The 16,099-nt window shown below is 43.8% G+C and overlaps 1 pseudogene; it reads right to left on the bottom strand.

Moving 5' to 3' along the window:
* LOC132869943 (CCR4-NOT transcription complex subunit 2-like) overlaps nt 1-16,099 on the bottom strand; it is a 56,479-nt pseudogene that overhangs the window by 29,582 nt on the left and 10,798 nt on the right.

The following is a 16,099-nucleotide window of genomic DNA, read 5'->3' as shown; positions in this document are numbered from 1 at the left end:
GCAAGCAATATAAACAGCTTGATAAAAATATAGGGCCTGTACAATAAGGTGTTGGGTTGAGAATACTAATTATGAACATGCAGCTCAAATTATACAGTATCTGAACAGTAAAATATATATCATTTCTGATGAATAATGATGGTAATTTTCAACTTGCAGCTGAAGAGTGCAAATGACAAACTTGATGGCGAGGACAAGGAAAACAAGCGCCGGAGGAATGCCGTCGTCAATGCCTTGACTGCTATAGCCCGTTTATCTTTGGCAGTGCTTCAGCAGTCAGGGCAATTCGGGAACCACCAAAGGCAGCCTTGCCAGAGACATGCCACAAATTTACCGAGTTATCATGGTGGCTGCAATAAGTATCACATCAATGGACAGTACTACCATCATTTCTACAATTGGTGCCGTAATCCGAAGCTGTCCTACCCGAGCAGAATCAAAGAAGTATAGACAGGACCATCCTGAACTTTTTCCTGACCAGCAAAAGTCTGATGAAAATAAAACACCAAAGGACAAAACCACCCAGAAACAGAAACACAATCCTACTCCAAAAGAGAAAACCGCAGCCATAGCCATCAACTCTGTGAATGGTAGAAAGGGGCCTCTCTCCTCTGACGAGGACTCTGAGGAGGACATTCTGGCCTCATCTCCAGAGTGCTTTACCGGACAACAGCCTCTTCGGAAGACTCGTGCACTTCCGTCTGCACCCGGGGCGTCTGCAGCAGGTCAGAATTCTTCTGAATCTGAAGAGGTAGAACTGGAAGTGGGTTACTCAGATGACGATGATGACCCAGATTACAGGTTTGAGAAACCGTAACGTTTTTTTCTAATAGGATGTGTGTTCTTTTATATATTATTAACTTGTACTTTGTTTTTTTTACACACATTTGTATTACATTTATTAAGAGGCCTTTTTATTTTTAGATATTGTGTCTAATTTTTTTTGTTCCCCCCACCTTTTCTTTGAAAAGGAGCGGGGGGACATATATAGAAATAGGGTCCGTCCGTCCGTCCGTCTGGTTAAAGTTTTTCAGAATGTGCATATTATTGATTGTAATGTGTTTGTGATAAAACTGTTTAGTTTTGCTCTTAAATATGATGTATTATTAATTGTATGTAGATGTCTACATGAAAAGATTGGGGTAAAGTTTGTTTTGTTTCAAGCGGAGATTTAGTAATGTTCAGAGGTGGGTAGAGTAGCCAAAAATTGTACTCAAGTAAGAGTATTGTTACTTTAGAATAATATTACTCAAGTAAAAGTAAAAAGTAGTCATCCAATTAATTACTTGAATAAGAGTAAAAAGTACCAAGTGAAGAAACTCCTCAAGTACTGAGTAACTGCTGAGTAACTTCAAATCAAATCAAATCATCAAGTTTATTTGTACAGCGCTTTTAACAATAAACATTGTCGCAAAGCAGCTTTACAGAATTTGAACGACTTAAAACATGAGCTAATTTTATCCCTAATCTATCCCCAATGAGCAAGCCTGTGGCGACGGTGGCAAGGAAAAACTCCCTCAGACGACATGAGGAAGAAACCTCGAGAGGAACCAGACTCAAAAGGGAACCCATCCTCATTTGGGCAACAACAGACAGCCTGACTATAATATTAACAGTTTTAACAGGTATAACCCTCAACTGTCCTCATGGGGCCGTCCTTCACAGGATTGGGGCGATAAAACTCCGACCAGACACAGGGCACCAGGATGGATCAAGCAGGTCCGAGGGGCAGAAGAGGCCAGCATCTCAATCCCAGGATCAACATGTAACTCAGAGGGACAGATGGGGGGGGGGGAAGAGAGAGAGAGAAAGAAAACACGTTGTTAGGTATGCCCTAAAAATGACAAGTATTAAATCTGTGTGGTAGGCTCGCAGAGACGAGAGTCTTTACATCAGGCATAACACACAATGGCATGTTAATATGGTAAAAAATATATCATGACCTGCTCTGGCTGGATGCTTGATTGGGTGATGGGAGCACACTCCTCAGCAATGATGAGATGCAGATGGGACCCTTAGGCCTGGCCAAGACAATTCAGTTACATTTCACCGGGTCTGGGACATGCGACAGAATGTCTGACGGCCGATTCCCTGCAGGCTACGATAGCCAGTCGAGGTCCCCACCGTCTCCACCAAAAGATTTCCTGTTGACTCCATGTAACTCAGAGGGACAGATTTGGGGTGGGGGGGAGAGAAAGAAAACACAGGTGGTTAGGTATGCCCAATGTCACCTGAATAAGTAGGAACAGTATACATATTGCACCGAGTACAAGCAGGGACTCCGGCAACTAACTATGACAGCATAACTAAAAGGAGAGAGAGCCAGAAGGTAACACAGGCATGAGGGAGCCCCAGGACATAAAGCAGCCAGCCACTACACCAGCAACAAACTCGAGTGAGCAAGCGAGTGGGGACTGACAGCATCCATACATCCCAGTTTACCAAAACACTCTATGCCTGAGGACCCTCCAGATCTACTCCTTTACCTCATAAACACCATTAACAAAAGGCTTGACTAAACAGATATGTTTTCAGCCTAGACTTAAATGCTGAGACTGTGTCTGATTCCCGAACATTACTTGGAAGGCTGTTCCATAACAGTGGGGCTTTGTAAGAAAAGGCTCTGCCCCCTGATGTAGCCTTCACTATACGAGGTACCAGCAGATAGCCTGCACCTTTTGATCTAAGTAGGCGTGGCGGGTCATAGAGGAGCAGAAGTTCACTCAGGTACTGTGGTGCGAGACCATTTAGTGCTTTAAAGGTCAATAGTAGTATTTTATAATCAATACGAAATTTGACTGGGAGCCAATGCAGTGTGGACAAGACAGGCGTGATGTGGTCATATTTTCTAGTTCTAGTAAGGACTCTTGCTGCGGCATTTTGAACTAACTGGAGCTTGTTTATGCACTTATTGGAACATCCAGACAGTAAGGCATTACAATAATCCAACCTGAAGGTAACGAAAGCATGGACTAGTTTTTCTGCATCATGCAATGACATTAAATTTCTTATCTTTGCAATATTTCTGAGATGAAAGAAAGCTATCCGGGTAATGTTATCAATGTGAGTTTCGAATGAAAGACTGGGGTCAATAATCACTCCGAGGTCTTTTACTGCTGCACGTGAAGAAACAGAAAGGCCATCCAGAGTTACTGTGTAATCAGAAAACTTACTTCTAGCTGTATGTGGTCCTAGCACAAGTACTTCAGTCTTGTCAGAGTTAAGCAGAAGGAAATTTATAAGCATCCAGTGTCTAATGTCCTTAACACATTCCTCAATTTTATTAAGCTGGTGTCTCTCATCAGGTTTTGCAGAGACATACAACTGTGTGTCATCAGCATAACAGTGGAAACTAATACAATGTTTACGAATAATATCGCCCAGAGGTAACATATATAGAGAAAAAAGCAGTGGACCCAAGACAGAACCTTGTGGAACACCAAACTTTACCTCGGTACGTCTAGAAATATCACCATTTATATCAACATACTGATAACGATCAGTTAGATAAGGCCTGAGCCAGGAGAGGGCCATTCCCTTAACTCCCACAACATTTTCTAGTCTATCCAGAAGAATGGAATGATCAATGGTATCAAATGCTGCACTAAGGTCAAGCAACACAAGTAGCGAGACACAGCCCTGATCAGACGCCAACAGTAGGTCGTTTACTATTTTAACCAGAGCTGTCTCTGTGCTATGATGAGGTCTAAATCCTGACTGATACATTTCATGGATGTTATTCCTATGTAAATATGAGCATAACTGCTGTGCCACAGCTTTTTCAAGGATCTTGGAGATAAAGGGGAGGTTTGATATTGGCCGATAATTGGACAGCTGACAGGGATCAAGGTCAGGTTTTTTAATCAGGGGTTTGATAACTGCTAGTTTAAAGGATTTGGGTACATAGCCAATCATAAGAGAAGAATTTATTATTTTTAGAAGCGGTTCAATTACTCCAGGCATTATCTGTTTGAATAGATGTGTCGGTAAGGGATCTAGTACGCAAGTTGAGGCTTTTGTTGTAGAGATTAATGAAAGTAATTCAGTTTCTTTTAGGGGAGTAAAACATTCTAACTGATGATCTGATAGTTATATTGTTAACTACAAGGTCACTTTCATTGTCTAACCTTAAATTAGTAGTTTGAATTTTTTGTCGGATATTCTCAATTTTGTCATTAAAAAAAATTCATGAAGTCGTTGCTACTACATACTGCAGGTGTGCATGTGTTGATAGTGGACTTATTCCTGGTTAATTTTGCTACAGTATTAAATAGGAATCTAGGATTATTTTTGTTATCTTCTATTAGGGAGGAGAAATATGTTGATCTCGCAGCACTAAGAGCTTTTCTATACTTCAGGAAGCTCTCCTTCCAAGCTAATTTGAACACTACCAATTTTGTTTGACGCCATTTACGTTCCAATTTTCGAGTGGTCTGTTTTAATGTGCGAGTGTCATCATTATACCAGGGTGCTAATTTTTTGTCTCTGACCATTTTCCTTTTTAGAGGAGCTACATTATCTAAAGTATGGCGGAATGTTGACTCTAAGCATTCAGTTGCCTGATCAAGTTCTGCAGGGGCTGACAGTGACCCAATCAAAGTTGACAGCTCTGGGAGATCATTTATAAAACTCTGTGCAGTAGTTGACGTGAAAGTACGTTTAATACAGTAGCGTGGTGAGGTGCATATATTATTACTCAGACATATTTTGAATGAGATGAGACAATGATCTGAGATAACTTCAGACTGTGGAAGTATGACTATATTGTCTACGTTTAATCTGAATGTTAGTATTAGATCGAGGGTGTGACCACCATTATGGGTCGGTCCTATGACATTCTGCTTAATCCCGACTGGATCTAAGATGGACACAAATGCTGTTTTTAAAGGGTCTTCTGGGTTATCGAAGTGAATATTAAAATCTCCGACAACTAAAGCTTTGTCTAAGGAAATAACCAAATCTGAGATAAAATCTGCAAATTCAGAAAGAAACTCAGAATATGGCCCCGGGGGCCTGTAAATAATAAGCACTGGAATTAACTGGGTAGACTTATTTTTCGAGGCTACATACATTATATGAGTATGAAGAACTTCAAATGTATTAAATTTATAACCAGGTTTGTGTGTTACACCTAGATAATTGTTATAAATAACTGCGACGCCTCCTCCTCTGCCAGTTAGACGAGGCTGGTGTATATAAATGTATCCAGGAGGACTCGCTTCATTTAATGCTATATATTCATTTGGCTTAATCCATGTTTCTGTTAAACACAGTACATTAAACTCCTGATCAGTAATGAGTTCATTAACCATTAGCGCTTTAGATGTAAGAGATCTAATATTTAATAGCCCCACCTTTAGATCAAAGGTGCTGGCAGCAGCTGTACAGTCAGTCTGATCTAATTTTATATTGATTAGGTTACTGGAACAAACTCTCTGAAAATTTCTACCTTTTTGTTGAGCTCGGGGAACAGACACAGTCTCGATGTAGTGGGCCCTGAGTGACGACTCTGTGCAGCTAGCAGACAGTCGGTTTAGCCTGTTCGTCTGCTCCCTGGCCTTGGCTCTGGATTGTCAGAAATTAACTAGGCCTGTTCTGAGACTATGACCTATGCTGCAGGAAATGAGAGCAGCACCTTCCCGAGTGGGATGGATACCGTCCCGCCCTAACAGGCCAGCAGTGCCCTCAAAATTAGCCCAATTATCTATAAAGCCCACACTGTTTTCAGAGCACCACCTGGACAGCCAGCAGTTCAGCGACCATAACCTGCTGTAAGCTACATCGCCACGCCGCATTGTTAGCTTGACCGCTCGCTAGCTTGCTAGCTTGACTGCCTTTTTCTCCTTTTTCTATAACTTTATAACTTCTTTGTTTATTGATCAGAATGTCATAACAGGCAGAGATTTCATATATATTTCACATATATAAACTGTGTGTGTGTAGTTCTGTGTATTAACAATAACAACAAGAAGCTCAAGGCAGTCTGCACATAAACCATAACACTGTGTGTGTGTGTGTGTGTGTGTGTGTGTGTGTGTGTGTGTGTGTGTGCGCGTGCACGCACGTGCATGTTCACTCCATGAAGTGACTGTTCAGCTTTAACAGCAGCTGGCTCTCAATTTTGCACTGCGAAGCTGTGACCTTTTAGCCGTGAACAGGTGAAAACAATAATAAATTAAATATTAATTAATTAAATCTTTACAAAGTAACATAATAAAACAATGCGTATAGGTTACAAAGAAAAAGAAGAAAAAGGCAGTCAAGCTAGCAAGCTAGCGAGCGGTCAAGCTAACAAGCTAATGCCCTTCCTTTTGTGAACAAGCACTTGTAGACAAATAATAAAACAAATCTCACAGAAAAAAAACGCCTAAAGTCTTCACAAATCCCTCTAATACACAACAAATACAGTAGCTTGAAAAATGGAGATTTCACAAACGATATGTTACATGTTTTATTATTTAGTAAGTTTTCACCAGTCTTCCATTCCCAGTTTTTGACCAGAGCCGTGTACAACTGTAACGCTATTGAGGAGCTGACATTAGGCGAGCAACCTTATTTTCATGAGCATTTTTTGGTTTCACATCAATAAAAAGTGATTGATAGGAAGATTTTTTGTAGTTTTATTTCTTGGTTCTCTGGTGTGTGTGTGTGTGTGTGTGTGTGTGTGTTGCCGTCTGAGGCCGCAGTGCGTCAATACATTTCCACAAAACAATGTATTTTACAGTTATTTATGCTGTTACAACAGGGCTAACGTCTGCCTACGAAGACAGCCAAAAGCACATAGCCTACTTACTGCAATGTGTTTCCTCAAATTCGAAGTTGAGTTTTTATAAGCTGAAACGTCCACTGGTTTGGGGAGACACATGTGACACCGCATAACATAACTATTATTTTTTGTTGTTTGGAGAGTGAACATGGTTTGTATGTGTGGCCAGGGGTGTGCCTCTTTGGCTTGATGAGAAACGCTGGCCGCTGTCTCTGCCATTTTTCTTCTGCTTCCATGCTCTTTTCCACCTGGACTGGTCTTGCCACGGGAATTTTGTGTGCGGGCGCACGCGGCGGCTTGGCTCTGTTTGATTGGCGAAACGGAGTTAAACCATAGCTCCTCCCACTATGGCTCTGGCTGCTACATGTGATCGGTGAGATGCGGTCATGTGACAGAGCCTCTGCTGGAAGTCTCAACAAAACAAACAAACAGACCACGCATTGCACGGATCAATAAAAATAAAGTAGCGAGTAATGAGCAGAATATAGCCCAATGTAACGGAGTAAAAGTACTGCTTCTTCTTCACAAATATACTCAAGTAAAAGTAAAAAGTATGCTGAATTAAAACTACTCTTACAAGTACAATTCATCCAAAAAGTTACTCAAGTAAATATAACAGAGTAAATGTAGCGCGTTACTACCCACCTCTGGTAATGTTTATGTTTATCCAGGATATTGTTTGCAAGTCATTATTGGAATAAAACATTGAATTTTAAAACATTCATAAAGTTTGTTTTACTTCATTTTTAGTTCTCAATATTGGAGAGTAAGCCTCTAATACAATCATAAAAATTGTAGGCCCACTGCCTGTATGGAAATATCCAGATCCCGTGAATAGCAGCTCCCTGGTGTGGCTGGATGGACACCTGCTACAAATGTTCATAGAATGTTCTGCTTCAACTGTTCATATGATGTTTGCGAACATTTGTATAATGTTCATATAATGTTCGCATACGAACATTACCTGTCCTCATTCTTTGTTCATGTAATGTTCGTTTCATGTTCGCGAACAATTCTATGCGAACGTTCTAAAACATTTAAAAAATGATAAGTTTCAGGGTGGGATATGCTGAGGTCAGCGGCCAGACCAATAATTTCTGTTGTGCTATAGTGACCTGTTAAAGGAGGATTGCAGGTCCTGATGGACAGAAGGTCCATCAGTAACATTTACAACAGGAAGAATCATGGTCCATTTTGGACAGAATGGAGCTATCAACAAATTGGTTACAAAACCTGTTAGGTGTGCTGCAGGGTTATTCACAACAGTGGTAATCATACAACTGGAGATTTTACCAAGTGCCAATTTGTGCCATTTGTCTCTGCCCCATTCATGAACCACGTCAGAAATTAAATTGTTTGACTGACTAAACGGATCTTCTCTTGGTGTTCCTAGAGAACACCACTAGGAGGTCATATTATTACACCGAGGAATCACTTCAGTGAATTTGCCACAAAATAGGTTCGACATTTGAGCAGCTGCGTCATGTGGAAGATCCACCTGCGATTTCATGAAGGTAGCCTTCATATCAGCCTGCAGCTGCTTGATCAGAGATTGACCAGAGACAGATGCAGAAGCTCTGATTGTCAATGGTGCAGGCTCCAATGGCAGGCTATCTGCATTCTCCACCTGGGTGGGCTCCTTAATAGGGTAGTCACACTAGAGGAGGAATGAGCCGGAATGCCATCGGAATGAAAATTCTTCATATATTCGAAGTGCGTTCTAAAAATTCTGACTGCATTCTGAGTGCATTCCAAACATTCAAGCCCATTCTTGTGGCCAGCCCAAATGTTTTGCTCATGCTCAAAACATTTGAGGTGCATTCGAAGAGGAGAAATATCAAACGGCATTCGAAGTGTATTCTAACTGCATTCTAAATATTCTTACTTCATTCCAACAGCATTTGAAACATTCTGATCATGTTTGAGGGAAAAATTGAAATGCAAGCCACTTCAAATCCTGCCAGAATGTCCCGAATGTGCCTCGAATGAGCAGGAATGCCGTCTGAATGAAAATTCTTCATATATTACAGGATATTTGAAGTACATTAAGTATTCGAGCTGCATTCCCTGAATTTTTAGATGTTCGAAACATATTCGGCGGCTATTCTGGGAGTGTTCTGACTGCATTTGAGGTGAATTCATACAGCATTCAAGGCACCTTCCGACCAGACTTCGGGTGGTATTCGGGCAGCAATCTAACCACACTCATACAGCATTCAAAATGCATTCTTAATATTCTTACTGCATTCTAGGTATTCCTACTGTGTTCTAACTGCATTCGAAAGCTAATACATCCGGAATGTGCAAGAATCATTTGAGGCAGGTTCGAAGTGCATTCTAAGTATTCAAACATCATTCTTACAAAGCTGTAAGAATGTTGGTCAGTTGGAAATTCCCACCCGAACATGGCACAAATTTTGAAATAAATTTTTATTCCGTCTGGTTCTGCTTGATTCCTGCTAATTCTGAATAAGTGTGACGGGGCCTAATCAAGTTTAGAGAATGAGAAGCAGCCAGAGTTAATCAGGGTATGTGCATGTGAGACAGCTGTACTAAGCTCCTTGGAGTTCTGTACTTCATTGCTGCTAACAGCTCTTGCATTTGCCTCTTGCCCGTTGTCACCACTTCTTCCTTCTGACATTGTAAAGGCCCTCACTAATCCCATTCCATGGGACTGAAAAGGAAATAATTCTGCCCATTTATGTTCCTGTCGCGACAATGCAGCAAAGGATCTTACCTTTTTCTTCCTAGGGGGAAGACTTCCCCTCACTTCACTACCTGCTGTGATTAAGCAGTGTCACAGCCTTATACTTCAATGCCTCAACAAAATGAGGATGGAGAAGAGGATTAGCAAGTGTTTGAATAGTGATAACTTTTGCTTTTGTACGTGAGTAGTTCAGTAGTTCTGGAAAAAAAAAACACCCAGGTGAACAAGAACATACATATGATAAAATTATATCGGGTCACAAATAGACGAGAAAAATACCACATCTTTCAGATATATACTCACTGAAAAAGAAAGGACTGAGCATACGGTACATACAGCTCTACCACAGCTGAGAGCTGCAGCAGGTCTCCACCATTCATGTAGTAAAGGTAGAAGAGCAGGTCATCTCCATATCTTGGGAGTTTTATGGCAGCAAATTGTTGGGGGGGGGGGTTTGTTACAATTCTATTACCTTAACTTTTTCCAAACACCACAAAATTTCCTCTGCTTCAGTCACACACATCCACAACAAGCGTGTTCCCCAACACAATCATGCTAATAGAAAGGCAGAACTCAACTTCCATCTATGAGGCCCAGTACTGGCTCTACAGCTATCGCCCAGTTTGAATAATGCTTCTTTGGTGTTGCGAATGCACACAAAAAGGGAAGGGATGGGGGGAAGGGATAAAAACAACAAAAGCATTAGCTGGTCAGCAGATCGATTCATACAGTTTACCTCATAAAAAGACCACCTCAGTTCTAATGGAGAAACTATTACATGGTAGATGTTTGCTCAGGCATCAGATCAGTAATTAGCAGAAAAAGAGGGACACTGAACCAGTAATGGGAAAAAGTGTGGCCAACCTACCTTGTCTCTTATGTGAATGTTGGTTAAATATTCTGATGGAACATTAAAGTCTGAAAGACAAAGATGATTTGACGGTGTTATCGAGCTACACACTCCCTGTGTGTCTGCCTTGTGGTTAATTTTATAAAGTGAATTAAAAAACATCCCTCGTAGAACTGCCACCTTATTGTGGTGGAGGGGTTTGTGTGCTTGAATGATCCTAGGAGCCACGTTATCGGGGGCATTACGCCCCTGTTAGGGTCTCCCAAGGCAGACAGAGCCTAGGTGACAGGCCAGACCAAGAGCAGTTCACCAAAACCCTCATGGATAATAATTGATCAAGGACCGTGACATCGCCTGGTATGGCACAGCCGGGGCCCCACCCTGGAGCCAGGCCCGGGGTTGGGGCTCATATGCGAGCGCTTGGTGGCCGGGCCTTTGCCCATGGGGCCCGGCCGAGCTCAGCCTGAAGCGGTGAAGTGGGCCCGACCTCCTGTGGGTTCACCACCCACAGAGGTAGCCGTAGGGGGCCGGTGCAGTGTGGATTGGGCGGCAGTCGAAGGCAGGTGACTCGACGACCTGATCCCCGAACATAGCAGCTAGCTGTTGGGACATGGAATGTCACTTTGCTGGGGGGGGGGAGAGCCTGAGCTTGTGCAGGAGGTTGAGAGATACCGGCTAGAGATAGTTGGGCTCACCTCCACGCACAGCTTGGGCTCCGGAACCCAGCTCCTCGAGAGGGGCTGAACTCTCCACTTCTCTGGAGTCACCCATGGTGAGCAGCGGTGGGCTGGTGTGGGCTTGCTTATAGCTCCCCAGCTCAGCTGCCATGTGTTAGAGTTTACCCCAGTGAATGAGAGGGTCGCCTCTCTGCGCCTTCAGATTGGGGAGAGGGCTCTTGCTGTTTGTGCCTACAGGCTGAATAGCAGTATAGAGTATCCGGCCTTCTTGGAGTCCCTGGGAGAGGTACTGAGAGGTGCTCAGACTGGGGACTCCATTGTTCTACTGGGGGACTTCAATGCTCACGTGGGCAACGAAAGTGACACCTAGAGGGGCGTGATTGGGAGGAACGGCCTCCCCGATCTGAACCCGAGTGGTGTTTTGTTATTGGATTTCTGTGCTAGTCATGGTTTGTCCATAACGAACACCATGTTTGAGCATAGGGGTGTCCATAAGTGCACGTAGCACCAGGACACCTTAGGTCGGAGGTCGATGATCGACATTGTTGTCGTTTCATCGGATCTCCGGCCCTATGTCTTGGACACTCGGGTGAAGAGAGGGGTTGAGTTGTCAACTGATCACCACCTAGTGGTGAGTTGGATCTGCTGGCGGAGGAGAAAGCCGGACAGACCTGGCAGGCCCAAACGTATGGTGAGGGTTTGCTGGGAACATTTGGCCGAGCACTGTCAGGGAGGTCTTTAACTCCCACCTCCGGGAGAGCTTCTCCCAGCTTCTGAGGGAGGCGGGGGACATTGAGTCTGAGTGGACCATGTTCTCTACCTCCATTGTAGATGCAGCTGTTTGGAGCTGTGGCCGCAAGGTCTCCAGTGCCTGTCATGGCAGCAATCCCCAAACCCAGTGGTGGACACCAGAAGTAAGGGATGCAGTCAAGCTGAAGGAGTCCTATCAGGCCATGTTGGCCTCCGGGACTCCTGAGGCAGCTGATGGGTATTGGCAGGCCAGGCGTGCCGCAGCTTGGGCAGTTGCGGAGGCAAAAACTCGGAACTGGGAGGAGTTCGGTGAGGCCATGGAGGAGGACTAATCGGTCGGCCTCGAAGAATTCTGGCAAACCATCCGGCACCTCAGGAGGGGGAAGCAGTACTCTGCCAACACTGTTTACAGTGTGGGTGGGGAGCTGTTGACCTCAACTGAGGACATTGTTGGGCGGTGGAAGGAATACTTCAAGGATCTCTTCAATCCCACAGTCATGTCTTCCATTGAGGAAACGGAGGCTGATGACTCAGAGGTGGACTCATCCATTACCCAAGCTGAAGTCACTGAGGTGGTTTGCAAGATCCTCGATGGCAAGGCACTGGGGGTGGATGAGCTCCACCCTGAGCATCTCAAGTCTCTGGATGTTGTGGGGCTATCTTGGCTGACATGCAGCGGTCAGGGACAGTGCCTCTGGAGTGGCAGACTGGGGTGGTGGTCCCTCTTTTTAAGAAAGGGGACTGGAGAGTGTGCTCCAATTATAGGGGAATCACACTTCTCAGCCTCCCCAGGAAGGTTTACTCCAGGGTACTGGAGAGGAGAATTCGGCCAATAGTTGAACCTCGGATCCAGGAGGAACAATGCGGTTTTTGTCCTGGTTGCGGAACACTGGACCAGCTCTATACCCTTCATAGGGTGCTCGAGGGTTCATGGGTGTTTGCCCAACCAGTCCACATGTGCTTTGTGGATCTGGAGAAGGCATTTGACCATGTCCCTCGTGGTATTCTGTGGGGGGTACTTTGGGAGTATGGGGTTCAGGGCTCTTTGCTAAGGGCTGTCCAGTCCCTGTATGAATGGAGCAGAAGTCTGGTTCGCATTGCCGGCAGTAAGTCAGACCTGTTCCCAGTGCATGTTGGACTCCGGCAGGGCTGCCCTTTGTCACTGGTTCTGTTCATAATTTTTATGGACAGAATTTCTAGGTGCAGCCAGGGGACGGAAGGAATCCTGTTTGGGAACCACAGGATTTCATCTCTGCTTTTTGCAGATGATGTTGTCCTGTTGGCTTCTTCAAAACCAGGACCTTCAGCATGCACTGGGGCAGTTTGCAGTTGAGTGTGAAGTGGCTGGGATGAGAATCAGCACCTCCAAGTCCGAGGCCATGGTTGTTGACTGGAAAAGGGTGGCTTGCCCTCTCCAGGTTGGTGGAAAAGTCCTGCCTCAAGTGGAGGAATTTAAATATCTCAGGATCTTGTTCACAAGTGAGGGAAGGATAGAGCGTGAGATTGACAGGCGGATCGGTGCAGCCTCCACAGTGATGTGGTAGCTTTACCAGTCTGTCGTGGTGAAGGAGCTGAGCCAAAAGGCAAAGCTCTCTATTTACCGGTCGATGTACGTTCCGACTCTCACCTATGGTCATGAGCTTTGGGTAATGACCGAAAGAACAAGATCGTGGATACAAGTGGCTGAAATGAGTTTCCTTCGCAGGGTGGCTGGGCGCTCCCTTAGAGATAAGGTGAGAAGCACAGTCACTCAGGAGGAGCTTGGAGCAGAGCCGCTGCTCCTCCACATCGAGAGGAATCAGCTGAGGTGGCTCGGGCATCTCTTTCGGATGCCTCCTGGACACCTCCCTGGGGAGGTGTTCCAGGCATGTCCCCCCCGGGAGGAGGCCCCGGGGAAGACCCAGGACACGCTGGAGGGACTATGTCTCTCGGCTGGCCTGGGAACGCCTCGGTGTTCTTCCCGAGGAGCTGGCTGAGGTGTCTGGGGAAAGGGAAGTTTGGGCTTCCATGCTCAGACTGCTGCCCCCACGACCCGGCCCCGGATAAGCGGATGAAGACGAGACGAGATGAGACGAATTAAAAAACAGAATGTGACCATATAGTGCAGTCAATATTAGGGATACACAAAAAAAACATTTTTTTTTCCAGTTTTCAGCAGAGAACTACTCCACTACAGATTTGTACATTAATTGTTTTCAATTTGTAAAATCATAAAAAGCTGAATAAATGACCACAATTTATGCAAATGTACAAAAAAGGTAATTATTAATAATAAAAAAAATCCAAAGTGTCTTGAATTTTAACCAAGAATTTCATGTCAATGCATAAGGTCAGACACTCACTGATATCTTGAGGCCGACAAGGTGTGGAGGCCCAAGAGGCGGCAAACTTGGGATAAAGGTTAATGCAGAATCACAAAATATCCTATATATAATGTTTGTTTTCTTTCAAGAATGGCAAATGAGAATACCGAGCCAAAAAAACTTCAGCTCAGTATTAAAGAATGAATGAGTTTACTGCAATTTCTTTAAATGACTGCTTCACAGCAATAAAAAGCAAAAATACACCAAAATTTATTTTTTGTCCTTTTTTCTCCCCTAATAAAGAAAGGCAAATTAACCTGGAATGTGAATGATTGAGAGTTGCACAGGTGCTTTGAGCTCTCTGTCCTCACTTTCTGCTACAGTAAGTAGTTCAGGACTGTGATTTATTTTTAGCTAATTAATATGAAATGTCAATGTATGCAGGGTAAGGTAGGTTTAGGAAAAAACAGCAAGAATAAGCTAGATTTTGAAAGTATCCAACTGAAAATTTTCACCCCTTAACTTCAGCCCTCCCTCCAAAGCCATTCCTCCAAAATACATGAACATGCACTGCTTGATTACTGCTGGAGGACGAGTCCATGACCAAGAGAGAAGCATTGCAGGGAGGAGCATGGCACGTCATTGTCATATCCAACTACCTCATGTCTCATTCACATGTAAATCACCTCACATTATCATGATGAATATAAACAATGAACATGGCTATTGTTAGGACTCGCAGTGGTCGACTAGATAGCTAGCTTTAGTAGTAAGTCCGCAATACGTCTGCCTAACATTATGGAAGTGTAACGCAGCTGTGACAAACCAGACGCTCGCAGATTAAGAAGAAACCGGAAGGCAAATAGGGTCATACATGGAAACACAATCAGAAATATAAATGCTCAGTAGGCTCACAGAAATGTGGAGGCAATACTGTGTAATGAACAAAATAAACAGAGGGGTATAAATGCAGAAATAAACAAAAAAGTAAAGGTGATGACAATTAGAACTCAGGGGAGCCACTCGTAGGAAGTGGCTCAGGGTTGGCTGATAGAGTGCACGTGGTAGTGTCAGGTGTGTGAGTGGGATTGTGGGAATTGGAGTCCAGAGTGTTAGGTGAGCCCAGGAGCGTGACAGGAAGTCTTTTGGGTTTTGACTAAAAGAAGAAAAAGGCTTTAAAAAAAAAAAAGGTTGAATAGGCCAACAAGAAGTTTCAATTTTAAAGGTAATCATAATTTAAAACTCTGATTTTCTGCCCTCAGAAGTTAAAATCTTTTCATGGTTAAAGAGGGACATTAGAAAAGTGATTGGTGAAAGCAGTATATCATGTTGTTTTATGTCATTTTAATAGTCAAGTTTATTTGTATAGCGCTTTTAACAATAAACATTGTCACAAAGCAGCTTTACAGAATTTGAACAACTTAAAACATGAGAATTTTATTCCTAATCTATCCCCAATGAGCAAGCCTGTGGCGACGGTGGCAAGGAAAAACTCCCTCAGATGACATGAGGAAGAAACCTCGAGAGGAACCAGACTCAAAAGAGAACCCATCCTCATTTGGGCTATATGACTACATGACTATAGCATTAACAGTCCTAACAAAATCAGCTTCATTGATGCTATAAACCCCCCACCGACGGAAACCCGAGCGCAAGACTGTTCACGACAACCGCAGTCCCAAAGTCAGCAAGTCAACTGCAGTCCCCAGCCACAAAAGCATCACTGCAAGAGTCCAGAGCGACCCCCAACTGTCCACATGGGGCCGCCCTCCACAGGAGCGATGCGATGAGACTCCAACCAGACACAGGGCACTAGGATGGATCAGGCAGGTTCGAGGAGCAGAAGAGGTCGATATCTTGATCCCAGGACCGACATGTAACTCAGAGGAACAGATTTTTTTTTTTTTTTGGGGGGGAAGAGAGAGAAGAGAAAAAAAAAACCCACAGGTTGTTAGGTATGCCCAATGTCACCTGAATAAGTAGGAACAGTATACATATTGCACTGAGTACAAGCAAGGACTCCAGCAACTAACTAGGACAGCATAA

Source organism: Neoarius graeffei, chromosome 21, assembly GCF_027579695.1.
Source record: "Neoarius graeffei isolate fNeoGra1 chromosome 21, fNeoGra1.pri, whole genome shotgun sequence".
NCBI classification, from domain to species: Eukaryota; Metazoa; Chordata; class Actinopteri; order Siluriformes; family Ariidae; genus Neoarius; species Neoarius graeffei.
This window is presented reverse-complemented; position numbering and strand designations above follow the sequence as displayed.